Source organism: Peromyscus leucopus, chromosome X (genome assembly GCF_004664715.2).
Source record: "Peromyscus leucopus breed LL Stock chromosome X, UCI_PerLeu_2.1, whole genome shotgun sequence".
In the NCBI taxonomy this organism is placed as follows: domain Eukaryota; kingdom Metazoa; phylum Chordata; class Mammalia; order Rodentia; family Cricetidae; genus Peromyscus; species Peromyscus leucopus.
Genome location: NC_051083.1, coordinates 27,380,358 through 27,407,669, shown reverse-complemented (window position 1 = coordinate 27,407,669; position 27,312 = coordinate 27,380,358). Strand labels below are relative to the sequence as shown.

The window sequence follows — 27,312 nt, the reverse complement described above, 5'->3', positions numbered from 1 at the left end:
TCTAGGGACCAAACCCAGGGATTCACACATGCCAAGCAAGCACTGTACCAACTAGGCTATTAATCCATTTGAAGCCTCCTAATTACACTGTATGGTGGCTTCTATATCTGCCTTTCAGCTTTTTACTGAAAGCCTCAGCTTTCTACCCTTGTTTGTTTCTACTCCATTTGGGAGTTTGATGGCACGCTGTGTACCCAGGATCCAACAGGGAGTCCGGAACATAGACACCCATCAAATGCTGTGCCTGCGTGCATTGTCTGTTTCCTGCTGTGTTAACTAGAGCCTTCAGAAAAGCAGGAGACTGGATGCTTCCATCTATACACTCTCTCTTCTGAGCATACTGAATCTCTGTACAACCTGCTTTGACTTGTAATAACATCTCCCTTGGGTTTAACAAGGACATGATAATTGGATTTTCATTTATTTTTTGGTGGTGCTGATGTAAGAAATACTAAATGTGAGCCTTTTCTATCAAATACTATAAAACTTGTGTTTTAAGATGAAGAATTCAAGTGCTTTGGTCTTCTATATCTTGAGACTTTTATGCAAAAGTTTTAACCCCCCTCCACATCCAGTAAAACCTTTGTTCACACAAAAGCTCGCAGCTACATTCCAGGAATTCAGTGGCCTGGAACAGTGACCCTTTTCCCCTCGGAGCAACCGCCCTTTTCCCCTCCCTCTTTCATTTCCTGTGCACAAATTCTTTTCAGATTAGCCAATCAAATAAGACTGTGAGGTCAGATCCCAGCCAATGAAGAATTGACACAGATACCAGCTGCCTTTGCATAAAAACCAAGTGTACTTCCTGTTTCTGTGTTAACTCCCCTGAGCACATCCTCTTGATCAAGAGTGAAGTTTGCCTTGTCCAGATACTTCAGTTGGAGTGGTGCTCTCTTTCTTTGTGACCCTGAAACTTATCTCTAGCACTGAGAATGGAACTCAGGGTCTCTAGCATGTTAGGCAGGCATTTGACCATGACCATCTAACTATGCCAGCTCTAAAAAGCCTCTTTCTAATCTCAGTATCAAAATTTGGGTTGGGATGAACTACTGAATCTTTGCTCCATCCACTGGATGTGCCGTCCCTGTGCCTTTTACCCACAGCTTTGCTGCTTGATTCTCTGGCATTCCGTGGTACATCAGAGCTGAAGGAAAGGGAAATGGTGATTATTGAATTCTAAAAACACATTTTTTTTTTCAAATTAATATGGCTAGAGAGAGAGACAAGATTGAATGATTTTTGCTTAGCTTTTTCATCCAATAATATGAATGTCATGTGTTTAAAAGAGTATTTCTCACCATTCTCAAATTGAAGACTGCAAAAAACAGAAGAAGTGCTTTCTTTAGTTGTCCTTAACATGGGGAGCAGAGTTACTGCTTGAATTTGCCAAGTCTATCCCATAGCACTTTACAAAAACAGTCCTGAAGCTTAATCAAATAAAACAATTGGGCACAGCATTTGGCTCTTCCAAAAACGGGAGTTCCTCTGAACCATTCAAATGGTGATCAAAAACAGTTTGTAAGATTGCTCTGGATTTACTTTGAAAGTCAGACCTCACCCACTTGTCATTTTTCTTCTTCTTGCTTGATTTCACAGCCACTTAAAGGTCTATGAGACTGGATCAGCAAGGTGGGTATTCAAGCCTGATGATGTGTGTTCAGTCCCCAGGATCCAATGGTGGAAGGAGAGAACTCAAGTTGTGCTCTTTCCTCTGTAAGCACACTATGGGGGTACAACAACAACACATACAATAAATGAATAAGTGCATGCATGAAGAAATGAATACAAATTTGTTTTTAACTTCAATTAGGTCATCTCAAAGGAAGATTAACTTTGTAAGAATCAAGAATTCAATGAACCAAGGGGAAACAGTACTGATTAAGATCATCTACGTCAGCTATTATCCACTACTATTTGACTAAATACTTACATTTTCATGATAATTATGATGATGATTATTTTCTTTTTTATATTAAGTGTGAGTGTTTTACCTACACGTATGTCTGTGTACAACATGTGTGCCAAAAGAGGGAGTCCAATCCTCTAGAACACATTTGCAGATGGTTGGGAGCCATATTGTGGGTGCTGGGAATCTAACTCAGGTCCTGGGGAAGAACAGGAAGTGCTCGTCCAGTCCTTGATCATTACTTTTCATTATTGCTGTTTTAAGTCAGGGTTTCAGGTACCCACACCAGGCTTTTCTTGAACTCTGTATGTACACAGGATGATCTTATGTTTAAATGATAAAGATTCTTTCTAGATTTAATAGAGAGAGATGCAGTAAGAGAGATTTCAGGTGAAATATCCTTTACTCTTGTAGCCCACCATTTGAAGCTGGCCTAAGAGAGCCAACAACAAAATTAATTCTTTACTTTTAAATATATTCAAAGTGCGAGGTCTCTGAGATTAGAGGATAGGAGTCTCTGAGTTTAGCACTTTCATGAAAGTGCTAGTTAGGATATAGGGTCATTACTCAGGAGGCTGGTCCTCCTGGCAATTCCTTACCTCGGGGTTGCATCAGGCTAGGATCATAGCACTTTAGGGCAGATACTAGGTAGGCTCTAAGACATGGCTGGTCCCTTCTGTAAGGGCAGTATCGTTGTTTCTTTTCTGTTGCTATGATAGGATAAGTCAACACAAGAAATCTAAGGGAGGAAGAGTTTTTTTGGGTTTACATTCCAGACTGCAGTCCATCCTAACAGGGAAGCCAAGGGAGGGGGAGCTTGAATCAGCTGGTCCGATCACATTCGTAACCAGAAAGCAGAGCCATGAACATATGCTGCTCAGCCTTATTACTCCATTATCTATAGTCCAAAGTCCCTGCCCAGGCAACAGTCCTGTCCACAGTTAAGATAGGTCTTCTTCTGTTTATCAATTTATTCAAGGCCATCCCTTAGAAGCTTTCTGAGATATTAATCCTAATCTAAACAGCCTCTTGTAGGTGTCTTCAGAGACCTGACTCCCAGGTGTCAGATTGGCAATTAATATTAACCATCACAGGCAGCGTCTTCATTTAACCCTAGGAACTCCAGTTCCTCCCCTACCACCCTGGTGCTGGGATTATGCATATGGTCCATCACTCTCAATGTATTCTATTCTGGGGATTGAACCCAGAGTCTCCTATGTACTGGGCAAGCACATGAGCAACTGAGCTACTGCCGTAGCCCATTTTTATTATTTTCAATAGCTGTATAACATGGCATTATAAGAATTTAATATAATTATTTATCACCGGGTGGAGACAGGCAGACAACAAAAGAGTGCATATAAAATCATCCCATCATTGTTTCAAAACTAAGTAAAGGTGGGCATGGCAGTGCATGCTTCATGAGACACTGTCACAAAAACAAACAAAAATTAGAATAAAACAATCAAATTGTGTAGAAAGAATGAATTATTGCACAAATTCTTATTAATAGTGTTGGAGGTGATGGATGCTTTTAGTTTATATCCTCTTCCTTTTCCTTCTTTTGTTTTGAGACAGGGGTCTCACTGTGTAGCCCAGACTAGCCTTAAACTCACTAAATATTTCAGCCTGGCCTTGACTTTCAGCAATCCTCCTGCCTCAGCTCCCTGCATGCTATAATTATAGGCATTAGCTGCTATGGCTGATCTACTTTTTCTTGATACATGTGCACTTCAAATTTTTGCTACAGTGAAAGTATATGAATTGCACAATGTTTTATGGAATAACAATGATTTGCAGACATTAGGAAAGAAGATCCTGTGTTCACAGTCAGCCTGTGGTGCCTGTGACCTAGAACAGACATCGCCTGCCTTGCTCTGTTCTGTTTGGGGCTCCTCCCTCCTTCCCCCTGGCCCTGTTCTGTCTGCTGATCTCCTTGTGAGTCATTCTTTGCTCTATTTCCCACCACACCCAGTCCCCTGGGTGAGTGACTGTTCACTTCCTTGACTTAAAGTCGATGTCTGGTTCTTCATCCACAGTAGATCAAAGTTCAGACTGTAGAGAATTTACTGAGCGTTTCAGTTACCGGGCTACTCTTTTCTGCTATGGAGTTATTGTCTACTCTGGAGATCCATGCAATCCTTGCAACTCCCCCTCCATCTTACAGCACTGCAACTATGCCTTCTGCCCACACCTGAAAAGTCCCTCTCTGTAGGGATTTTTTATGGACTTCCCTAACTTCCATCATAAGAGTAAACATCTTCTAATCTCGTCTTAGCTGAAAGAATGCCCTCCTATGACTCTCTTCCTAAAAGGTCAACCATCATCCATGTTCCTTCTGCCTCTACCCAATACCACCTCTCTTTGAGACTGTAGAGGTTTAAATTAATCTGTACTGCTAAAGCATTAAAGTACTGGAAATAACCTAACTGTCCAACCAAATGGGATGAGGTGAGAAGCACTACTCCAAGTGTTAAGAACTTAGACTCTGGGGGAGCAGGAGAGCTAGGGCAGTCAGGAAAGTGTTTACCTTGCAAACATGAGGATCTAAGAGTTCAACCCCGAGAACCCATGTTGGAAAAAGTGTCTAAGATTTGGGGGTGAATATGATATATATAGATATAGATATATAGATATAGATATCATATATATTTAATTAAGGAAAATATGTTCTTAAAAATTGAGTGTGGTGGTGTGCACCTGCAATGCTAGCACTAGAAAGCAGAGCTAGGTGGATCACTGAGACTCTTGAAAGAGCCAGCCCAACCTCTTTGGTGAGGGGTCTCAGGACAATGAGAAATTCTGTCTCCAAGAAACGGACAGTGCCTCAAAAAATGCCAAAAAGAACACTCCAATCCTCCAAACCAAAACAAACTGAAATGTAATACAGAATTAAAAGAACAGAAGAACAGATTTCCATTTGCAGGACAGCACCTACAATACAATTATTTTACTTGTATATTACTTATTTACTGGTATATTACAGGGTCTCACTCTCTAGCCCAGGCTGGTATGAAATTCATAATGTCACCCAGACTGATCTCATTCATGAGCAATCTACCTCCCTTTGTTTCCCCAGTGCTAGGATTATAGGTATGTACCAGCACATCCAGCTTTGATCCCAATTTATATATACATACATCATCTACATAGGTAGATTCACAGGAATATTGCTATCAATGGTTTTTACTGGGTGCTAGTTTTAAGAGTTTTCACTTATTGATAGGCAATTTCTCTACTTTTCTAATATTTCAGTGTTAATTATGCATGACTTAAATGTTTTAGAATAAAGAACATAATTTTCTGCTTTCGTCCTATGATTCCATGGCCTCTGGTTTCAGGTCCCCTTTATGTGGGAGGCACATATGGTTCAGACTGCTGTTTATTTGTTTGCCCTGCTTTGGGGGTGAACTATATTTAGAGAGAGGTTGACCATTTTGGTTTTAGTCTTCTTACAAATTTGTCGCCTTCAATATCTATTCTCATGTAAGCTTAAGGAGGCAGAGTTAAGCTTGGGCAAGCAAAAGGACACAGGTATTTTTTCTTCTTCTTTTTTTAGTTTTTTCGAGACAGGGTTTCTCTCTGTAGCTTTGAACGTTTCTTGGAACTCACTTGGTAGCCCAGGCTGACCTTGAACTCACAGAGATCCACCTGCCTCTGCCTCCTGAGTGCTGGGATTAAAGGTGTGTGCCACCACCACCCGGCTGGACACAGGTATTTTGCCTCCTGATTCATCAAGTAACAGTTTTGGTCACTTAGATTTACCAGAACCCAAAGTGCCTGAGTTGCTTTAGAACATTTGGTGACACTACATAATTAATGGAAACATTCATGCTGCGGATGTTGCTCTCACGTGCCTAATATGCATGACTTCTTGGGCTCCAACTTCAGCATCTCATAAAACTAGCATGGTAGCTGTGTATAATCCAAGCATTTGTAGAAGCGGGGGGAATGTGAAGTTCAGTGTCATCCTTAGCTACCCAGTGAGCTCAAAGCCAATGTAGAATACATGGGACTATACAAAATACATACATACATACATGTGTGGATGCATATATAGGTGTGTGCATCTGTGTGTGTGTGTGTGTGTGTGTATTAGAAACCTACCACAGGATTAAAGTAACATGTTTTTAAAACAATTGTGTCAACAGAGAAGCACCAACAAGTTTGAACAATAACTTTTGATCAATTACCATGAAGAATCAGGTCAGTCCCAGTTGGCTCCTGTTGGGAGATAAAACTTACATCACGCTGCTTATATTCATGTGATGCCACAGCAGTTTGTCAGAATCAGGAACCGCTCCAGGTCACCTGGCTGTCTGTTAGCACACAATCCAAATATCTGCTGTGGAGACTTTCCAGGGCTGAGCGTTCGGTTGCTATATGTTTCCTTTTCTATAAAGACAATGTTGACACTCCAGCATCATTCATTGGCTTATATGCAAATAAACCAAATAAGTTCTATTTTTGTCCAGAAAAATGATTATTTTAAGTCTAAAAATGGTCCATGTGTCACTAATAAGAAAGGTCCCGATGATATCCTATAAGAACAGGACCTGAGGAGAACGTACCAGAACCCTTTGCAACCCCACAGCTGCCCATCTAACTCTCCATGGAGAGAACACTATTAAGGGTGGAGATTAAGAGCTTACTGATAGTGTTGTTGTTTTGAGACAGGGTCTCACATTACCAGGGCTAGCCTTCAACTCACTAAGTAGCTAAAGATGACCTGGTACTTCTGATCCTCCTGCCTCTCTCTCTTTAATGCTAGGACTGCAGGCATGTGCTACAGTGCTGGGTACTTGAACCCAGGGCCTCCTGCATGTTTAGCAAGCACTCTAACAACAGAGTTACTTCCCCAGCCCCTGACTTTTAAATGTACCATAATGTATGTATCACATGTGGGCTGGAGAGATGGCTCAGTTGGTAAGAGTGCTTGCTATCCAAGCATAATATCTGAGCTTACTTAAATCCCCAGCACCAATGTAAAAAGCTGGGCATGGCTGTGTGAGCCTGTAACTCCAAATCAGCCATAGCCTATGATAATGGTCAGTGAGAGACCCTGCCCCGACAAAATAAGGGGAGAGTGACAGAGCAGAACACCAGACATCCCCTTCTGGCCTCTGTACATACATAAACATGTCCATATGTCATAAATACACATGTACACACACACACACACACACACACACAATATGACAACAAAGTTTTTTTTTAAATCACAACTAAAAGTCACTATTTTTAAATTTTAAAAATTACTTTAATTTATTGCTTTTGGAGATGGTGTCTCATCTAGCCAAGGAACAGAACTGCTGATCCTCCTGCCTCCATGCACCAAGTGTTGGGATTGCAGGCCTGAGCCACGATATTCACTCTGGTTTTGTTTTTAAGACAGGGTCTCTGTAACCCAGGAACTCACTGTGCTTCCAGGCTGGCCTCAAACTCAGTGATCTTCTTGCTTCAGCATCCTGAATGGTGGGATTCCAGGGGTGAGCCATCATGCCTAACTTGAAAGCCACTTTAAAAAAGAGGAATGGTGAGATGGATCAGTGGGTGAAGACCTGGGTTCAACCCATGGAACCTATGTAAAGGTAGAAGGAAGAATGGCATGTGACATGGCATGCTCACATATGACATGGCATGCTCACATATGACATGGCATGCTCATGCCTATGAAGGACTAATAACTTTTAACCGAATTTTTTCCCATAAAAAGGGTTTAAAATACCTGTAGAAAGATTAGAAATTCAAAGGCATCCTTGGTTACTTAGCAAATTTGAAAAGTTTGAGGCCAGCCTGGGATCCATGAGATCCTGTCTCAAAACAAAACAAAACAAACAGAGATTAAGACCACAGCAGAGCATGGAATGGATGAGGAAATAGGCTGAAAGTTCAGTAAAAATTTCCCACCATCCCTGCATTTTGAGTGCTTCTTTCCTTTTTCTTTTTTCTTTTTTGCTTTTTGGATTTTAGAGACAGGATTTCTCTGTATAACATCTCTGGTTGTCCTGGAACTCACACTGTAGCCCAGGCTGGCCTCACAGAGATCATCCTGCCTCTGTTTCCGGAGTGCTGGGATTAAAGGCGTGCCGCCACTGCCATCAGCCAGCAGTGCTTCTTTTCTTTTTGTCTAGTTGTGTGACATTCCACTGGTTTGTGTCAACTTGGACATAGGTTCTGCATTGATGTGCTATTTGTGCACATATCATTCACAGATGTGCCCAATTGTCACTGGCCCTTGGATGTTCAACTTCTCCGTCTTACCCAAGATTCACTTGTACCAGAATAACCTGTTTTTTTTTTTTTGGCATGTTTAATTTATTTCTTTGAGATAGTCTCATGTAGCCTGAACTCACCAAGAATGACCTTGAACTTCTGATTCTCCTGCCTCTACCTTCAGAATGCTGGGATTACAGGCATGCACCACCATGCTCAAATCTAAGGAAGGACTAGTTTTTTGCTGTTTAGTTCTTTCTTTGTTTTGAGACAAGAGCTCACTCTGCAATCCAGGCTGGCCTGGAACTTTCTATGTAGTTGGGCTGGCCCAGAGTTTATTACAGTAAATTTTCCTCTGTCTTCTGACTGCTGGGATTACAGGCATGCACAATCATCCCTGGTACAATTGGAACTTATATTCTTTGGGTGCAAACTATATACTTTCTTTTTTAACTATTGTGTTTGTTATGTATATGTGTATGCATTCAGATGAATCTCACACATGGGAAGTCAGTTCCCTATTTTCATGGCATGCTCCAGGTTAGTTGGCCTGCAAGCTTTTCAGTGATTCTCATGTTTGTGCCTTCCATCTCACCTCAGGAATACTGGGATTTTGCATGAATGTCATTACATCCGGATTTTTTTTTTCATCTGGGCTCCTGGAATTTAACTTGGATGGCAAGGCTTGTGCAGCAAGCATTTTTACCAAATGAGCAATCTTGCCAACCCTGTACAATCTCTTTTAAGTTTTTCATAAATTAGAATATAACTTTGTAGTTGTAAGATATTTAACAGAATAGAAATAGACACACAAGAAATTTCAATGGGAGCATTGTTCATAATTGCCCTAAACTAGAAATAACCCAAATATTGTCAAGAGTTGAAAGTATAAACAAACCTTGGTACCACTATGCAAGGAAACACTACTCAATCATACAAAGAAACAAATGATTGGTGATTAAAGAAATATGAATAACTCTCAAAACCATTGTGGAGAGTCTAAGTATGTAGGTCAGATGATAGAGTGATTGCCTAGCGTGATGAGGAACTGGGTTTGATCTCAAGTATTTCATAAACCATGGTAGTGGTACATACCTCAGGGCTCCAGAGGTACAGACAGGATGATCAGAAGTTCAAAGTCATCCTTGGCTGCAAATGGAATTTGAGGCCAGCTACATGAGAGCCCATGACAAAAATCAAAAGCAAAACAATACAGAGTAAAAATTGCAGAAGGCAAAACCCCACATATTTCATCTGTATACTCTTCTTTAACAACAACAAAGCTCTGGGTATGGTAGCATTCGCTTGCAAAGCGAGCATTTAGGAGTTAAGAGTGAAAATTAGAGGATATCCTAAGCTGTGTATTTTGAGATGCAGAAAAAGAAAAGAAAAGATAAAGAAAGTTAAAGGGAAAGAAAACGAATCGGTGCTTTCCAGGAACTGGGAGTTAGTTGGTGGGAGCGGGGTGACTTCAAAAGAGGCAAGTATAAGTTTATGGGGTAATATAAATCATCACTATCTTAATTGTAGTGGCACTTCCAGACTATGCTTGGTTCTCTGAACTCATAGAACTGTAGACATAAAAAGATTATGAATTATACACCATTAAACAGGACATTAACAACCAACATGTTATGATGCTATCTCCACAAAAGGCATTTGTAGTGAGTTGCTCACCACTTCTCAAGTGAAGACTTAATTGTGCTAGAGCAACTCCAGTAGTAAGGACGACTCCAGAAACAAATATACTGGGGAAGGAAGCCAACCATCCAGTCCTGTGGAGGCCTCTGAGGGTAGCTTCCAATGGCAGGTTCCCTGAGCTCAGGAATAAGGGAACCTCCATCTGGGTTGTAGCTCAGTTGGTGGAGCACTTGCCTAGCGAGCACAAAGTCCCACATTCTGTCCCCAATATCACATAAGCTGGCCTTGCTGACACATGCCTGTAATTCCATTACGTGGGAGGTAGAGGTAGATAGATCAGAAGTTCAACGTCATTGTTGGCCTAGTGAGTTCTAGGCCAGCCCGGATACATGAGGCCAAGTACCAAAAAGAAAAAAAAAGAGAAGAAAGACAGAAAAGAAACCAAGAGGAGGACATTTGAATTTTTAAAAAGGAAGCCTTTGCTTGACTCCATGCTCGCTTATTCAGCAACCCCACATGCTCTTTAGAGGAAGAAGTAAATGAGAAGAAAATTGTGACAGAGCTAGGAAGAATGGACTGAAATAACTCGTAGAAGTTGAACTGAAGAAAAGCAATGTGAAAAACCTAGAAGCATGAAAAACCTAGAGAAAAACATGAATTTGGTCTCAAGGCCAGCTCCAGAATAAGCTATTCAACAAGTTCTCAAATGGCCAAGGAGAGGCTGTGGGGGTGGGTAACTCAGTGGTACACTGAGGGCTTGTTGTGTGTGAGATCCTGAGTTCCATGTCCAGCGACAGCCACACACACACACACACACACACACACACACACACACACACACACACTATCAAGTAGCAGGGAATGTTTTCATAAAATAACTATTTACCCAGCAGGACAATAATGGAAAAAAAAATACATGTTTAAAAACAAATAGAAAAAAAGAGAAATACTAGATTACCATGTTGTTATTGACTTCCTGGAACCAAGCACAAAACCTGAGTGATGGACATTTCCCATTTGCTGACTCAGCCAGACTATTTGGTGTCACATGGATGCAGCCAACTTTTTCCATGGATGGGAAGAAAGGAGCAAAGGAGAGCGTGAAGATTTTAGGGACACTCAGCAAAGGGTGAGTTAAGTCTGGAGGAGCCTAGATCCCTTGAGCGGCATCTAAACTCTCTAAGAAACGATGGAAGATGTCTTACAGAATCAAGATGCCTTTGGGGAGGAGTAAAATGCACTGCACAGAAAAAGACCCATTTTTAAACAGAAGAAAGAGTGGGAGGGGGATAACCCAGACACAATGCAACAGTGATATAGAATGAAATTTTGTGCATGTTGAATGCTGCTCGCACGAAAGATGGCTGCTGTTCATGTCCACCTTGTGGAAAGATGAGCATGGGCATTCCTCTTTCCTTAGAGTGGCGACAGCATTACTACACTCCTTAAAATTCCTTCTCCTTCTATGGTTGCTTTCCCAACGCTGCTTGGGATTTCTAGAATTCAGGGGCACTCCAGTGGGGAGCAGCTGGCATGCAAGAATTCCCTTTTGAAGGGAGCTGGCAGCTGGGAGAGCAGGAGGGGCTGCTCTCTTTATGCCTGGGCTGCTGGGACAGAGCTGTCACTTGGCAGGAGATGAGGCTACTTCCGATGCCCCTGCCTGCCCTCAGCTCACAGGAGCCACGTACTTCTTACTGCCTGCAGGTGCCATGTCAACCGGGGCCTCAGCACTGAGCAAAGTTTCCTCTTCAAATATTTGCTCTCAGAGACTGTCAGTGTCAGCACCGCAATCTGTCCTAGCACCAGGAAAGATTGGTTAAAAAAGATATAGCTTGGCACAAAGTGATCCTAGGCATGTGCTTCTGATGGATAGGTGTCTGCTCAGTTCCTCACGCACAGTGTCCTTCTAACATTCAATAGTGCTGGTTTAGTCACCCATGCATGTGGCCCAGGAAAGGGCTTCTGTTTCTTCAAGCAACTGAAGGCAAGAGAGGTGGCTCTATGGGCAAAGGCTTGCACTGCATGCATGGAGACCTGAAGTCTGAGCCTCAGAACACACACCAAAAGCCAGGCTCGGTACCGCACATCTGTAATCCCAGTGCTTCTACACAGTTATGGAAGCTGGAGACAGGAGAATCTCTGGGAGCTCACAGGCCAGCTAGTCCAGAATACACAGCGACAAACAAGAGACCCTGTCACAAACGAGGAGGAAGGCAAGGACTGACACTTGAGGTTGTCTCCCGACCTCCATGTGAGCACCATGACACATGTACGTGCACATGTAAAGCACACACACAATCAATAAATAAGCATTTTAAAAAATGCTAAGAGTGCACAGCTTGGGCTAAGACTGGGAGCTCAGTTAATGTGGTGCTGTCCTACCATTTACAAAGCTGAGTTCTACCCCCAGCACCCCTTAAAACCAGATAATAGTGGTGCACACCAGTAATTACAGCACATAGACAGTGGTGGCATGAAGGACAGAAGTCCAAGATCATCCACAGCTCCACAATGAATTCAGGGCTACTTTAGGCTATATGGCACCCTGCTTCAAAACTAAATAAACAAAGGAGAAAAAGAGAAATACTACACAGTGTAATATGGGCTGGGTGCATGTATGCATACACATCTGTGCATCAGAACTCCAGATCCAAAGGGATAGGAGACCCTGTAGCTGTGAACTATATGAAGGTGATGCCATATGATTAGTTGGATAGTCAGTCAGTGAACACTATTGATGGGTAGAGGCAGAGAGGGGGCAGGTGCCACATATTAGACCAAAACAAAGGAATTTTCCATTGCTTTTCTTTGGACTTGTCTGCAGAACAGAGTTTGCCCTTCAACCCCAGTGGATGAATTTGAGACTGTAGGGGTATCAAGGTAAATTAGTCTCTTGGGACTGCTGTAACAAATAGCCACTGACTAATGATTTCTACACAATGGAACTTTAATCTCCCACAGTCTGGGGGACAAGGATTTTGAGAACAGTATCTCTGGGCCAAAATCACAGTATGGGTTGGGCTGTGTGTCCCCAGGAAGAGAACATCTGTACCTTCTGTTTTTGCAGATTCTGGTGCCCGCATTCTTTAGCTTGTGGCCTCATCACTCTAATTTCTGCTGTGCATCTACTCTATCCCCCTCTTCTTGCTTCTTATAAGGAGCTAGTCGATACATTGCCAGTCCTCCTAGATAACGCAGAAAAAAATTGTCTTAAGATCTTTAACTTCAGAGCTGAGACTATAGCTCATTTTGTAAAGTGCTTCCTAGTGTGTGTGAAGCCATGGGTGGGATCTCCAGCATGAACTGGCTATGTTCATACATGCCTCTAATTCCAGCACTCAGGAAGTGGAGGTAGGAGAATCAGTAGTTTAAGATCAACCTGGGCTATGAAACCCTGTCACAACGCGTCGCGTGCGTGCGTGCGTGCGTGCGTGCGTGCGTGCGTGTGTGTGTGTGTGTGTGTGTATGTGTGTGTGTGTGGGGGGTCTTTAATTCCATCACATCTGTAAAGACTGTCTTTTTTTCACATAAAGTAAAGTTCACAGAGTGATACCTTAGGATATCATGTTTTAATCTATTACACAAGACTAGCCCCTGCCTTGGTCCTGATGGCTATCAACAGAAACAAACACTGACCTCTCTCTGTCAAGAAGACAAATATAGTCGGTTAAAAGCCATGTGTGTGGTTCTGTCTGCTCTCTGATCCTCCTTCTAGTTTCACGGGCTGCTGACTTCCTGCTTGCACAATGACTCTTTGAAGAAGCCCCAGACGGAGCTTCCTGTGAGTGGTAGCTACAATGAACCAAATGAAAAAGACAGGGTTTCTCACTGGGAAAAGATCAACAGTATTGGGGGCCACATCCTCCTTTGTGGTGGGGGCTATACTGCTCATTACAGGATGATAAGCGGCATCCCTAGCTTCCAATCAGTCGAAACTGGTATAATCCTTACCTCCGCACCCCAGTTGTGGCAACTAAAACTAACTCGAAACATCCCGTAGAGGGCTAATAACTGACTCATGAACCTCACTGCTATACTGAGTGATGAAGGCCCACTGTGCTTCCTAGAGGCTGGGCTGCCTTGTACTCTTCTTCTTAGGGTTTCTCTACTTGTGAAAACACAAAAAGACTACTTTGGGGTCTCTATTCCAGACACTTTGCTATCCTCATAGAGATGGTTTCTAAAGGAACTAGCTTAGCAGAGCGGAACGAACTGTCACAGGCTAGGTAGGGCCTTAGCATCCCTCTGCTCCAGGTCTTTTCTTAGTTTTGCTCTTTATAAGTTGGAGTATCTTGAGCAAGTTATATTATCTCTCTGCCTCAGTTTCTTTTTAAAATTATATATGTGTATATATATGGGTTTCACTATGACATTTTCATGCATAATTATTTTGGTCAGACTCATCTCCCCATTACCCTCTTTTGTCGCTTTCCCATTCCAGTTAATTTCCTTTTCTTCCCAGCTACCTGCCTATCTACTTTCAGATCTTTGTTTTCTAACTCAGTGAGTTCTATTTGTTTACAGGAGTGTGGATAAGGGTTTACAAAGAGGAGAGTGGGTGGGAGTCTGTTTGCAGTGCCATGCACGAAAATGTCGTTTCCTCCCATCAACTGCTCTCTCCATATAAGTCCTTAGGGGAGAGTTGGGGCCCCAGGAGCCCTTCTTCCTGCCTCAGCTTTCCATCTGCAAACTGTAAGAATTGAGTCTGGGGTTGTGATGGGAAGAAAGTAGGTGACACGGGGCAAATCATATGCACTTAAAACTCCAGTGGGGCTCACCACATGTGTGTGTTCCCTACAAGATTCAGTCATCTTCCTCAAGCTTGGTGGCTCATGCCTGTCATCCGAGCACTCAGGAGACTGAGACAAGGGGATAGTCTGGAATCTCAGGCCATCCTGGGCTCCATAGGTAATTCCAAGCTAGCTCAAGCTACAGAATGAAGACTGTGTCTCAAAACCTACAAAGAAGAAAGAAGAGGCAGGGCATTTCTTGCTTTGGTGCTCCGAAAACCGACCTCCAAATCAGACATCGTGGGTAGAATCCAGTAATGTCTGCAGCACTCTGTGTTCTTCAGCATCCTACACTTTCACAGGTCTGCTTCTGGCTAGAATGACATAGCAGGAACTGACTTTGCTTTTATATTCTTTTCTCATGTAAATAGCATAAAGCCAGAAGCTACAATTGAAGTCTGTTTTTGTTTTCTTAAGTGACCCCAGCTCTCTTCACTTTGCAGCCATACTGTAAGTTTCCTGGCAGCTCCATATGCATAAAGATAAGACTTCCTTTGTAATAAGGAGAGAGAAAAAAACATTTACGGAAGTCTTGCTTTTCTAGTGCGTATACCATAAATGTAGTTGAATGAAGCAACCTTATAGCCAAATATAGACAGTACATGCTACAAAATCTCACTCATGATTGGCTCCCACACTGGCCCCAAAAGAAGAACATTGTGGTTTAAATGCAGCCGTCCCAGGAAGTCTTGAAATCAAGTGAAGGGGTTTTCAAATTCATTCTTCATCATTTCAACTGGGCCCCAGCCCAGTGCAATTGGTGGCTGGAGTGGCCTGAGTCTCAAGTCTAGGGATGACATTTTCAACCCTCATTTGACAGGACATAATTAGAGGAGAAGCCAAACCCCAGTGTTGCTGACATTTAAGCCTCTGGAGCTTTCAATCCCAGCCATAGATTGGATTTCAGTTTCTTTCTTGCGGCACTGCCAATTTGTACTGTTGTAAACTGAGCGGCCAGCAACCTCTGAAAAGCCAGCTACAGCCTGACTGGTTTTCAAAGGCCATTGAAAGCTCAGAGCTTGTAAAAGGCCATGTTCGATGGAGCTCCAGCTGGTCCCTCTAGGAGATGGACTGGGCTGATAAACTGCTTTGCAGCTTCAGTTCCCGTCGCGTGTTCTAAAACATTGGGGTTTGTTTCGGGCCTGGGTAATTGTTTGTTATCGGTCCCACAGCCGTTCTTTTACCCTTGTGATCAGATCATAAGTCCCTTGCACAACCAGCACAGAAGCTCTGTAAGGATGAAGGCTCTTAACCCCGGGGCTTAGTGCATGAGCAAGCCTATGCCTCATTAGCCTGCCATCTGTGAGAGATGTGTGCACCCAAGCCAAGGCGGCACTTCCCTTTCAATCGTTTGCGCTTGCCCTCCCACGGTCTGGCTTCCAAGCTTTGGATAAACAGGAATTGAGCCCCAACTATCCCTGGGGAAGTGGCCGGCTATTATTATTGCCACTGGAAAAATAGACAATGGTCAGAAGCTGCAGAGAACAGAGCCTGGTTGCCTTCACCTTTTAGACCAGATGACCTCCCAGTTTAACTATAGCACACTTTCCTTTGAACAGGAATGAAGTACACACATGCATGTACCTTCTTCTCACGGAAACCTCAAATCTTAAACCTTACTAGGCCACTTTGTCACAGACTGTGACTTCAGTAGATATGTGTGGGTTGCGGGAATATGAAGAAATTTTGGACAACCTGTCTTTTTCTAACTTCCTTTGAATGACTTTTGTACACTAGTGTCACTGTAAAAATCAGTGGCTCGGCCAAAGTGCTCATTTCTTTCCAGAAAGTTCTTTCAAGCCCACGTCTGACAAGTATTCCTCTTAGATCTTCAAATCCTACATATGGAGTTTTTTGTCATTATTAGTCCTAAATTCCAACGATCCTTTACTAACAAAAATTTTAAAAAAGCCTGATGTGGCCACAAGTTGGTGTAGCAGGTTTTATAGATCAGTCAGACAATCCATTAACCTTGAACATTTTAATTCAAGGATGTAGGCTTGGTTGATATTCATAAATACAGTAAAAAAACAAACAAGCAAACAAACCAAAACAGTAACAACAAAACTACAGAGAGAGAAAAGTTCTCTGCCTCTTAAATATTCTCCCAAAGTAATCTAAACACACATATGACATGCTCCTACAATAAACTTAATTACTAATAGCCATGTTTCAGGAGAATGGGAATATATGAGTAAAATTTCATACAACATGAAAAAAATAAGATGACCTGGGTTTGTCAAAAAAGAAACATGCATTTAAGAAAACATATAGACAAGGACCCCCAAAATATGTCCCAGCACTTGAGTGGCAGAAGCAGGAAGATCAGAAATTGGAAGTCATCCTCAGCTACATATTAAATTTGAGGCCAGTCTAATGTACATGAGACTCAGCCCCAAAAATGAAAAAAATACATCAGACTAGCATCAGCAACTTCTCAGTAGCTAAGGATAAAGATTTTTAAAGGTTTGGTGCCCCTCCCCAGGGATTGAGCTTTTCTGTATTGTTCAAATCCCCTATACAGTAAGTGTTTTTATAATGAAAACGTCCTCTTGGGAAAGTAATAGCCCACCCGAGCTTGTTGTTCTTTAATGAATTAATAATATGAGAAGGAAGAAGGGCAACATACTAACAGTCCAGAAGACAAGATGAGGCGGAAATATCAGCCTTGCATTCATTTGAACTTTATTCACTCTTGCTTTAAAAAGAACTTCATGATTACATATTCCATGCACCCTGCTAAAAGCCACGACTTTCACACTCAGACGTAGTGAATAAAAAGCTCACCCAGGCAGACTGCAATGGAGGTGGCCGCTCTTGCATTCTAATTGAGGGACTATGTGCCTCAACCATTCTCTTGACAGATGGAGAGAATGAAGAAATCACCAGCTGCCAGAGCACAGAGAAGGAAGGGACCAAGCGAGGGCGGCTAGTGTCTGGCTAAGACATCTCTCTGTTTTCTTGAGTAAACATAGGGGGAAGAGAACGCCTACAGCCATTGCACGCAACTTAGAGTGCATGCATGCAAACACAATAGAGTTCAAGGGAGGGGCCCTGCAGGCCCAAAGTGAATGCCTATTTTGGGACTTGTGGTTGCGACCACAGAGTTCTACCTTCAGTAAACTGCACATGTTGTGATCAGAACTTTGACACCAATGGCAACTGGGTAACCAGATGCTAACTCTTTTTTTTTTTTTTTTAAGAGGTGGAGGTGTTTTGAGACAGGGCCTCAAATGGGTTAGGTAGCTGAGAATGACCTTAAATTCCTGATTCGCCTGCCTCCACCTCCCAAGTGCTGAGATTGCAGCCCTGTACCACCACGATCTTTCTCCGGTATTTGTTCTGCATAGATAGTAGATTCATCAGGAGAAGTTGAAAGTCTTCTGGCCTCATATCCCAACTACCCATAGCAGTCCCATAGTGCTTTTGGTCATCTAAGGTTTCCTGTCTCAGACAATGCATCCTTGTAAGTCATTCTGTTGAACTGCATTTAGTCCACAGAGGTGTCTCAGTTTCTCCCTAGAGCTTACATGGAGGAGCCAAACCAGACAGATACATAGACTCCTCTCCATTGTCTTCTGTCTGCATCTGCATACTAATGGGGAGATCTAACATATTCATAAATGCCTTAAAATAGGAAGCCTAAATTCTCCTTCTTTTCCTAGTTTGAAAATAGCAGTGACAAGGAAAATTACATTATATTTTGCAATCTTTATCATGGGCCACATGAAACAGGAAGTTCCCAGAGCTTTCTCACAAGCAACTGAGAAGTAGTACTGGTTTCAGTATAACATTCAGGTAGATCTATATTCAGAAGCAACACACAAGTGCAATGGCTTACACAAGACTCTAACATTCATCACATGCAATCCCTTAACATGTGAGCAAAGGCCGTTTGTTTTCTCATATTTCTGTTTTCTTACTGTCATGTAAAGGTACCACACAAAGGATGGCAAGCTGGATCCAGTTGACAAAAGGCCTGGTATAAGCCTTTTCTCAACTGCTTTTAAAGATGGGGCACTTTCACTTGAACAGGCACCCCTGTGGCTCCACTTAGGGAAGGGAAGGACATTTTACACTCTCATAGCTGGGCACAATCTCTTTTGGGAAATGAAGGTAAAGGGGAGCCCTTTTAACTGTCTTCTGTTATTAATCTGCTCTTGGTTCCTTCCAATCAATGTTATTTATCACTGCCGAACAAGCATTAACGGAGAGTCTGAAAGGGCTCTAACGTCACTTCTAAGATGCTCAGAGTCTACAAACCAAGCTTTCAGATCCTAGTGGTTTTGAGTGAAGCATTTCCCTCCAAGGCACATGATGCCCATACTTTAAGATGCATGCTTATGAGCTTTGCAAGCAGGTAACATTTCCATTGTGAACTAAAAAGCAAGCAAACAAGAAACTTCCTGTACCATTAATGTGGACTGCAACCACGCTGTAAGAATTCAAGATGGTACATCTTGTGCAAGAGGAGGGGCAGCTTGTGTAAAGGTTTTTATATTATCCCAGAGAATGTTTTTATTATCTTTTCAAAACTTCGAAGTGTAGGCAAAGGAAACAGATCTAGCCCACAAGATCTTAAATGGAGGAGGACTTCTCTTATTCTCCTTCCATTTTCCAGTTTCTCATTTTCAAAGACACACAGTTTAACAACTAACCTTAGAGACACTTAGAAATATTGCCCGGCTAAAAAATTATTTTTGTGGGCATAGTAACATGTACCCCTAATCCCAACACTCAGGAGGCAGAGGCAGGTGAATCTCTGAGTTCGAGGTCAGCCTGATCTACAGAGTAAGTTCCAGGCCAGCCAGAGCAATACAATAGTGAGACCTTGTCTCAAGAAATCATGTATGCATCTAATACTTGATTGACAATCTATAGCCACTGTGGTAGCCTGCTCTTAAAAAACCTTGTCTGGCCGGGTGGTGGTGGCGCACACCTTTAATCCCAGCACTCGGGAGGCAGAGGCAGGCGGATCTCTGTGAGTTCGAGGCCAGCCTGGGCTACCAAGTGAGTTCCAGGAAAGGCGCAAAGCTACACAAGAGAAACCCTATCTCGAAAAAACAAAACAAAACAAAAAACAAAAACAAAAACCTTGTCTGTTATCATATTAACTTTCTTATTCCTCTATTATAAAAATGAAAATAAATCAACAAACTGTGAGCCAGTTTCTTTTTCAGTTCTAGGTCATCAAACCCAGGACCCTGTGTATGCTAGGTAAGTGCTCTACCAGTGAGCTACACCTCCAACTCCTTACATCGACAAATGAATAAATAGATAAAATGGGTTTGAGATTCAATGCCATTTGCTCTTATGTCCCATTGAAATTCAAGTCCACCAAAGAGAGAAAAAAAAAAAGGCAAGAGAGTCTCAGGTAAAGTGCAAACAGCAAAATCATAGCCCAACTAATTGCATGCAGCTGCAAAGAATAACGTACATAGCCAAATGCTCTAGGTAGGCAGTGTGGACAGGGAAAGAAAATTGGTAGAGAAACAAGCAGAACTCAGCTTCCTCGGGTTCCTTCCGGGCTTAACATGGGTGCGTCCTTTCCTGCAAGGCACCTGCATGCTCTGTGGTGTGACTTCCGGCCAGAGACTTCCTGTAAAAGGAAAAAAGAAAAAGAAAACTAAGTAGTATTGCTGTTTGTCCTCTGGTTTTGTGCTCTTGCCTAGTGTTTTCTCTTGTTTTCAGCTTTTAAGAGCGTCCCAGGGAGTGGTAGTTGTTATTCCTTGCTTCCTGGAAATCTCTTTACATACAGAATGGCTTGGAAAATTTGAAGTTAGCTAACATTTAGACTGATGTTAAGATAGAAGTTAGTTCTGTCTAGTGGGAGGGAAGAGTCTTCAGGGTCAAACAACACCCAGACTCAGTGATATGAATACCTGAGTCCCCTCATCACAGAATCATAAATAGATTTGGGCACTGGGGAATCATCAATTCTCTGATATAGACATCCTGATTTCAGTTGTTCTGCCAAAGGAAAAAAGGCCTTCATTATCTGCAATGCTACAGTAGCAGCATATTACTGGTAAATGTTTTTTCTTTTATTGGATTGAAGGGCCAACCTAGGGTTTCACGAGCTGTCACTTTATTTCTAAGTTGGGAGAGCTTACTAGAGATATTTGGTGGCTTAGTGAAAATTTCGACACCAGCTTGTGCTTAACTATTTTAGTACTATTGTTTCTTTCCTTAAAAGTGACCATGGAGGTCATAACCTAGCACCTTTGTTTTGCAGATAAGGAAACCGAAGTCCAATGTTATGGCGATAAGTGCTGACACCAGTTGTCAAGTCTGCTTTTCCCCAGTTATCCCGCCAATGTTCTTTGTGCAAAGCACACGAGCGGTGGGCAGGACTTTCTGTATTTACATTCTCAAAGGATCGTGGGCTTCATATTTTAATAACCTTCAGTTTCCTACTAGGAAAAACCCCAAGCTCTATTTCCTCTTCTGGACAGCAAATCAAAAGAGCCACTGCGGAGGAGTACTGAAGCATTGGTAGCTGGACTTGGAATATTTTCTTATCATTTATTGCATGGTTTTAGCATGCAATTTGTTCTTTATTCTCAAATTGTAGAACAGCAAACAAATGTTTTTTTCATGATACAACAACAAAAACACCTTTTAATATTTCTTCCTCACTTGTAATTTTCGTAAGTTTAGCCAATTGATATTAAAGCTGCTATCAATTTTTTTTTTATTCCTGCAGTTTTAGTAATTTCACTGGGCATATAATAATCTCTAGAATGTCAGAAATTACAGTGAAACATGTTTAAGGAGATTGTTCAAAAAGTCTGTTTACTTGAACAGATCCTGCTTACATTTATTTGATGGTTTCTACGTGGTGGAACAGAGGAAGGAGGAAGTAGTACTAATGGGATCATTTGGCTATTGTTTTATCAGACTATTGTTCTGGCGATGTTTCAAATGGCTTTATGTTTAGGACTGGGGGTAGGATAGGATTTCTTCATCTGGACTCTAGTAACACGTGGAGTCTGGTAATTCTGTATTGGAGGGGCTAGGATGGACAGGATCGCTCCTCCTTCCCACCTCCCTGCCCAACAGTGACAGGGTACAATGGCTCCAGACATGGGCAAATGTTTCCTCTGCCATTTTGCTCTCCTCCACCTTGAGTAGAGAGTCTCTGCACTGTATGGTGTAGGGTGCTCTCTCTCCTAGAGAGCACTCAGGCTACATTGTAGAAACTCTCTAGGGAACACCACAGACTGTACCAGCTCTCCTGGCCAACATTCAAAAAAGCTTATGCTAATCTCGGAGGAGTAGTCTATGGACTTGCTTCTAAGCAAATGAAGGAATTTTGTTTTTCACTACCCAACAAAAGTTTGCCATTTGTTACAAAATGCAATGCAGGGATGCGTGAGAGTTTTTATTTCCAAAATCTTTTCTGGTTCTGAACAGGCCAACTCTGCCCTTGGAACACAATAGCTTCCCTTGTGGGTACTAACAGAGTCCTCTGACTATGAACCTCAGGGCTATACTGAGAATGACCTTGAACTATGGATTGAGACTATTTTGCACTGTCAGAAATCAGAGCAGTCAGTCTTTCTGTCTCTGTCTCTCTGTCACACAGACACAGAGAGAGAGAGAGACACACCCACCCACAGACACTGACACACACACACACACACACACACACACACACACACACACACACACACACCATCTCTCCCTTGCTTCCTGAGCTTTGCTTTCCCCAGGTCGAATCCATGTAAATGGTGGATGCCAGGATAATGGAATAGAGAGTCCCAATGCATTTTCTTAAGCAAAGAATGGTAACTAAGGGACATAGCAATCCTTTGAATTCCTTGTTCAAAGCTGAAACTAGATGCTCAAGAACTCCCCTAGCAAACTTCTGCTGTCGGTTTCATTGCTGTTTGCTTGTGTGGTTCTCCATATTGAACCTGAGGCTTCACACATGCTGGATAAATGCTCTATCACTGAGATACAGCCCCAGCCCTTTCTAAATTATCATTATCACCACCACCACTATCATCATCATCGGGGGTCTTTTGAGACAGAGTCTCACTATGTAGCCCTGGTTGGCCATAATATAACCTTGAACTTGGGAACAATCCTCTTTTTTTTTCTATCTTCCAAGTGCTAGGACTACAGATGTATAATGCCTGTATTATTTTCAGACAGATCTCACTGTTGCCCAGGCTGACCCTGAATTTACCATCATTCTCCCTCAGCCACCTAAATATATAACTGACAGTCTTGCACTCAATCTCCCACACTTGGTGACATTCTGCCACCATTACACTCAATTTCCTGAAATGTGGGACAAGAAGAAGCACATTTTCAGCCTTAATGGTAGTTCTGAAGGAAAGGTTTGAACACGTCTTATTTCTGCATTCTTTTCCTCAGCATCAGAGTGCAGAATCTCTAACCACAGTAGATTCAAATTAACAGAAACTCCATGAAACAAACAAACAAAAAGCATAGCCACTGGGAGATCATGATGCTGTTTTCTAATCCCAGGGCGGGCCCGTTTATGCCAGGCCATGTGTAAGTCTGTGGCCTGGTTTTCTGAAAGCAACTTCCTGTACTTGAACAAAAGTATTTCAGACAGTGATCCATTTCTAAACTCCTGTCCTTTCTTTTTCTGTTCCTTTTTCCCCCCTCTCTCAGACTTTCACTTGATTTATGCTAGCTCCAGTTGTCTCCCTTTAAGTAATTTCTTGTGTTCTTTGGCCTTCTCACAAGCATCATGAACACTTTGCAACTTATTTTACCTTTATTTATTTATCTCTTTATTTATTCACATGCATGTGGTGTACGTACATGTATCCACCTATACTTACCATGGCACATGTGTGGAGGTCAAAGGACAGCTTTCAAGAAATCAGCTCTCTCCTTCACTTGTGTGGGTCTTGGGGATCTGTCTCGGGGTCCCAGCCCTGGTGACCAGCTCCTTTACTAGCTGAGCCACTACCCCAGCCTCTCACAACAATGTGATGCATAAGTGAAGCTTTCAACAGTTGTTTCTGGGGCTGGGGCTATACGTCGGTAAGCAGAGGACCTGCCAATAAACCGAGTGTTGGATCTAACAGGCCTGTAATCTCAATGCTGAGGAGGTGGAGGCGGGAGAATCAGAAGCTTAAGGTCATCCTTGACTACAGAGGGAGTTCAAAGCCACCCTTTGAATCCAAGAAACCTTATCTCAAAGAAGAAAAAGAAAGAAACAGATATCCCTGTATTGACCCCTTCTCTGCTCTCAAAAAAAGATGTTAGAACCTAAATAGACCCAGGATAAAAACAGAAGCAACATTTTTCCTTTTTTCTTTTCGTTTTTTTTTTGTTTTTGTTTTTTTTTTTTTTGTTTTTTGTTTTTTGTTTTTTGTTTTTTGTTACAGGGTCTTTCTGTGTAGCCCCAGCTATCCTGGAAGTAGCTCTGTAGACCAGGCTGGCCTCAAATTCAGGGATCGGCCTACGTCTGCCTCCAGATGGTTGGGTTTGTGTGCCACCACACCCAGCTACATTTCTCTTTAAGGTACTTTCTCCTAATAGAAAGTGTTGTACACTTGTGCCACTTTCTCTGTAACTTTCTTTTTATTACTGCTTTTTTGACATTAGCACGCCGAATAATGTATTCCATCAGAGCATCTTTATATATATATATGTGTTAGATTAATAGCTTTCAACCCAGATTCCTTCCTGAAGGCTCAAAGCTCACGTGACTTGTGATAAAGGAAACTAGTTTTAACTTAAGCCTAAATGATCTGAGGCCTCCATGGAATATATAAACATTAGCAGAGAATAAAAAACCATAAACTTGCTTCTCTATTAGATTTGAGACTTCATTTTCTGTGGATATTTCCCTCTATTGATTCTGTTGGAATGTGTAATTCCTTGTTATTTGATTTTGTAGGCCTTTTAAAAAATTAACATAAATCAAGCCCAGAATGTAGAAACTTACTAAAATCCTTTCTTGATGGAGCCACATTCTAGTTATTGGGAAGAGAAGGAGAAAGAGAAAATGCAGAATAAAGAGATTAAAATATACAGTTCATTAAGAAGGAAAGAGGTCAAGCAGAGTAGAACAGAAGGAATGGTAGTTAAAGGTTGGTATAATTGGAAATAGGGTGGAGATAGGGAAGATAGGCTTCTTAGAAAGTAGAATTTGAGCCGGGCAGTGGTAGTGCATGCCTTTAATCCTAGCACTTGGGAGGCAGAGGCAAGCAGATTTCTGTGAGTTCGAGGCCAGCCTGGGCTACAGAGTAAGATCCAGGACAGGCACCAAAGCTACACAGAGAAACCCTGTCTCAAAAAACCAGAAGAAGAAGAAGTAGTAGAAGAAGAAGAGGAAGAAGAAGAAGGAGGAGGAGGAGGAGGAGGAGGAGGAGGAGGAGGAGGAGGAGGAGAAGAAGGAGAAGGAGAAGGAGAAGGAGAAGGAGAAGGAGAAGAAGAAAGATAAAGGGAAAAAAGAAAATGAAATTTGATCCAAGAAGTGAGAGGGGCAGCCAGTCTGGGGGCATATCCTCAGGGGCAGAAAATCTGTCTAGCAAGTCAGAGGTCATCAGTTAGAAGATTGTCAGTATCCTAAATTTCTTCCAAGCTGAAGGAACAGAGTGTTGAGGAGTGGGAGAGAACAATAGATCTGGGATGGAAGAGGAATCGCACAGAGCCCAGTGTGCTCAATGAGGGAGTAAAGGAAGTTGGAGAGATTTTTTCATTTATTGTTTCTTTGTGTGTGGGAAGGGAGGGGCACAGTCACCACCATGTGCAAAAGCCAGACAGAAGAGAGCGTGCAGGAATCAATTCTCTCCTTCTACCATGTGGGTTCCTGGGATTAAACTCAAATCACTAGTCTTAATGGCAGACCCCTTTGCCCTCTGAGTTAGCTCTCTAGCCCTGAGAAGTGATTTTTAACATAGATTGAAGCATGGAAGCCAATATAAAGTGAGACACTAGGGGAAAGACTAAGACACACCCAAGAGCATGGATGTGGGTTTCATAGAGGTCAGTTCCAGTTCATTGTCTTGACTCGAGCTATATAAACATTTTAGTGCATTCTGAAGTTACTCTCTTCAAAGGCATGCTAAGGACTGTAAAAGAGATGGGAGTGGTTTCTGAGGTGTGTTGGTTAGGAATACAAGCTGGGAAATAACACCCTAGATCACAGGGATGGCATGGTAAGATAGGTTATCTTTATTACTGTAAATAACAATTTATACCCTTATTTGTGGGCTTACCTGAAAACTGCAGCTAAACAGTTAGGAGGAAAGTAACACTAACCTCAAGGTCATACAGATCTAGGTCTTAAGCATGGCCCAGTGCTAGTTTAACAATCTTTTTTTCTGGAGAGATGGCAGTGGAGTGAATACTGCTCATCCAGTTGCCAGCACCCACTGGGCAGCTGCCAAACACCTGCAACTCCAGTTCTAGGGGATGTAATGCCTTCTTCTGGCCTCCTAGGACACATACACACATGTGTATATACCCTCACACAAAGATGTACATGTTTTAAAATAAATTATAAAACATATCTGTTAGGATTCTGCCACTCCAGCCATATGACCACAGATGCGTAGTTCAGTAGCTAAGTAAGGGGTCTCATGTCTTAAGCCATCTGTGCGCTGCGTGATTACATCATGGGTGTGGCACGGTCACACAATCAGCACATGCTTGACATAGCTCCATAAGCCCACTTTCGCATGTGCAGAGGAATCCTTAAAAAGCCAGACACAGACTCCTCCCCTCTCTTCTGCTCTTCCCCCCCTCTCTCCTGCGTGAGTCTCTCCCCCAGGCCTGGCCACACTCTATTCTGTCCCCTGCCCCCCTCCTAATAAAGCTCTGATACTGAGTTTTGTCATGCCTCTGACCTTTCCTCATATGGCAAAATCACCTCATTTAAAACCAACAATATCTCTATCTATAAGGAATATTGTTGCTGGGCAATGGTGGTGCACGCCTTTAATCTTGGCACTTGGTAGGCAGAGGCAGGCGGATCTCTGTGAGTTCGAGGCCAGCCTGGTCTACAAAGTAATTTCCAGGACAGCTAGGGCTGTGACACAGAAATACCCTTAAAAAAAAAAAAGAAAGAAAGAAAGAAAAGAAAAAAAGAATGTTGACTACACATAGGCAGGAGACATTTCACAGGAAATGGTGACGTGCTGAAATTCCTGAGTGCCAGCTGGTGAGAGGCTTCAGCCAGATGCTGGAGTGAAGGCTTTCCCCCTTCACTTTCTCCTGTGTTTCTACCCAGCCTCAAATCTGCCTCCCAAGTGCACCATGACACCTTTTTACTAGAAATTAACCATTCCAAAGTGAACAATTCTACATTCACAATATCGTTCAATTCCATCTCTATTTAGTTCCAGAACATTTTCATCACCTCAAGTGGAAATCCCCTACCCATCAACTGACATTCTCTGTCTTCCTGTTTTTCCAACCCCCCACAGCCAGCAATCTTTTTGTCTTTAAGGTTTTGCTTTTCCAAGACATTTCATACAAATGAGGTCATATAGTATATGACCTGTCATTACTTACTTCTTTTATTTATCACACTATGTTGGTAGTTCATCCATATTGCAGTATATATCAGTATCTCACTCCTTTTTATGGTTGAAGACTTTTCTATTCTATGGATATACCACAATTTGTTTACCCTTCATCAGTTAAGATTTCTATCATGTAGCTACTCTGAACTGACCTGTTATTATAACTATATATTTTTAAATAGAAAAGAGAGACCACTTTGATTCTGTTTTGCATAATACATACTGGGCTGTTTTAGAA

General features: G+C 42.2%; 1 long non-coding RNA gene across 6 annotated transcripts; it reads right to left on the bottom strand.

Annotated features, from left to right (window-relative positions):
* Window positions 1-526: 526 nt before the first annotated feature.
* LOC119086628 lies at window positions 527-17,537 on the bottom strand. 6 transcript variants are annotated; one of them, XR_005089958.1, is made up of 6 exons: window positions 17,341-17,537; window positions 13,400-13,555; window positions 12,816-12,948; window positions 7,326-7,424; window positions 6,152-6,301; window positions 527-1,722 (listed from the first exon to the last, which is right to left on the bottom strand). It is a non-coding gene; the product is annotated as an uncharacterized LOC119086628 (long non-coding RNA). The 6 variants fall into 6 exon arrangements; XR_005089957.1 differs by having other exon boundaries at window positions 12,816-13,555; XR_005089959.1 differs by lacking the exon at window positions 13,400-13,555 and having other exon boundaries at window positions 17,341-17,536.
* Window positions 17,538-27,312: the final 9,775 nt, after the last annotated feature.